General features: G+C 37.3%; 1 long non-coding RNA gene across 1 annotated transcript; it reads right to left on the bottom strand.

Moving 5' to 3' along the window:
- Positions 1–936: 936 nt before the first annotated feature.
- On the bottom strand, positions 937–1,682 carry LOC139361527 (uncharacterized). The gene is made up of 2 exons (XR_011619082.1): positions 1,241–1,682; positions 937–1,115 (listed from the first exon to the last, which is right to left on the bottom strand). It is a non-coding gene; the product is annotated as an uncharacterized lncRNA (long non-coding RNA).
- Between the last annotated feature and the right edge of the window lie 920 nt (positions 1,683–2,602).

Genomic DNA, 2,602 nt, shown 5'->3' with positions numbered 1-2,602 from the left:
AAAAAAAAAAAAAAAAGAATCTATAAACAGACCTTACACCTTTTACAAAAGTTGATGCAAAGTAGATATTAGATCAATATATGAAATGCAAAATTTTCAAACTCCTAGAAGATAACATAAGGAAAAACTCTAGATAACCTCGGATTTGGTAATTCTTTTAGATACAACACCAAAAGCATTATTCACGAAGAAAAATATTGGGAACTTGAACTTTAACATAAAAAAACTTTAGTTTTGTGAAAGATACTGTTAAGAGAATAAAAAGACAAACCAGAGACTGTGAGAAAATATTTGCAAACTATATCTAAGGATTCATATCTGAAATATGCAAAGAACTCTTAAAACTCAATAAGAAAACAAACAACCCAATTAAAAATGGGTAAAAGCTGAACATTTATGCAGATAGAAATTAAGTATATGAAAAGATGCTCTGTATAATGTCTTATTAGGAATTGCCAATTAAGACGACAGTAAGATACCACTACATACCTATTAGAATGGCCAAAATCCACAAGACCAAAAACAGCAAATGCTGGTGAGGATGTGGAGCAAAAGAAACTCGCATTCATTGCTGTGGGCATTATGTGACATTTTGGAAAAGGGAAAATTACATAGATAGCAAAATGATCAGTGGTTGACAGGGGTTGGGGAGAGGAAAGGATGGATGGGCAGAGAGCCTTGGCTGTTTAGGGCAGTGAGACCACTGTGTGCGATTTCACAATGGTGGACCCACGACAGTGTGCAGATGCCCACACCCATTGAATGCAGACCACAAAAAGGTATTAATTACATAAGCCATAAACTTTCATAATGAAATAAATGTTTTTTAAAAGAAGATAGTGTTGTTCAGTTACTGTCTACTTTCTGAAATGGAGATGGTGGAGCGCTTCCATGGTTGTGAGGATAAAAATAGATTAGAGAATGTAATAACTAAAATAGGTGTATAAACATTGTTAAACTATTTTATTCTCATTTTAAAAACATGCCTTAAATATATTTGTTATGCTTTACAATTGAGCAAGTAGTGCAAACACATTAATATAATTCTCCTCTAGCTCCACTGAGAAGCCAGGACTGCAGGGCTTCAGTGCAGGACTGCACAGCTCCACCTGCACCTGCCAAATGCAACAACCTCTTTCAGTGTCATTAAAATATTTCAATAGGAGGATTGAGTTTAGATCCAACCTGTGTTTTCTCCCCTGGAAAACAAAGGTTTTTTTGAAACAAAGAAGGTCTTTACCGTCTTCATCCGAAATGCTGAGGCATCTGCAATGTCTGCTGTAAGTGACACCAGGCTCTCCTCTGAAATCTAGCAATGGGAAAATAGACTGTAGATTCTGCTTTCAGAAAGGTGGGAATCAGAACTAAGTCAAAATGCCATGTCCTCATTCATAAACATCTTATTTTACAAATTCCACAGGTTTAGTTATTTTGGGATTAATATGGGCCTATATTAAAGTGCATTTATTAATTTAGCATGAATTGTTCAAATGCATTCTGGATCCTGAGCTGACATCCAGCAATGCTGAGTGTGTGCCTGTGTGAGTCACCAGCAATGAAGAGCCTCAGGTTATTGTATTTATAAAATGAAGGGGTTTAGGCTTGCTCTGATTTTTTAAAAACCATTTTTAACAGTAAAAACTGTTTTTCTTGCTATATAAAAATGTACAAGAAAAACTCAAACATTACAAATGATAAATTATAATTTTATTAATATAAATATTTTTGTGAGCTCAATTTATATGACTTAGTTATTATAAAAGAAATGAGCAAGGCCAGGCACGGTGGCTCAAGCCTGTAATCCTAGCACTTTGGGAGGCCAAGACGGGCGGATCACGAGGTCAGGAGATCGAGACCATCCTGGCTAACACGGTGAAACCCCGTCTCTACTAAAAAAATACAAAAAAACCAGCCGGACGAGGTGGCGGGCGCCTGTAGTCCCAGCTACTCGGGAGGCTGAGGTAGGGGAATGGCGTGAACCCGGGAGGTCCAGAAACACCGTTTTTACATTGCCATAGCTAATGTTAACATCTCCTAGAATAAAGGGGGGAGTCACCACCAAGGGTCAGTTCTGGAGTGAGGGCATTATTCTTTTTGCATATAATGCAGTGACTCCACATTGCACCAGTGGCTTGGTCAAAAAAGACAAAATTTCTGGGGAATTAGTGTTGATTATTTTTAGATATCATAATCTTGGCTTTATGGACACCTTATATTAAACAGATCTCACTTGCCAAATGCCACAGGATGCAGGCCAACAGACAGGCTCCGAGGGCTCTTGTGAGCTGGAACTGCCATATAAGCAGAACCACAAGAGAGATGGAACACTGCCCATATCCAACACAGTATAGCCACCCTGAAAGCCTCACCCTTTCTTTTAGAAATGTGTTTAGATTTTATACACTTTTGCTAGATTTTGTTATGTAAGATTTATGTATTGAAAGGTCTTAAAGATTTTTAAATGTTGAGTAAAATGTTCACGAGTATAGTTTATATATATAGATGTATATGAAACAAACCTGTCATATAATTTATTTTCTTTAAAAACAAGGCACTGGCTGGGTACAGTGGCTCACGCCTGTAATCCCAGCACTTTGGGAGG

The sequence above is a fragment of the Macaca nemestrina genome, unplaced genomic scaffold (genome assembly GCF_043159975.1).
Source record: "Macaca nemestrina isolate mMacNem1 unplaced genomic scaffold, mMacNem.hap1 Scaffold_567, whole genome shotgun sequence".
Lineage (NCBI taxonomy): Eukaryota > Metazoa > Chordata > Mammalia > Primates > Cercopithecidae > Macaca > Macaca nemestrina.
The sequence above is the reverse complement of the archived record's forward strand: the minus strand, read 5'-3'. Positions and strand labels throughout refer to the sequence as shown.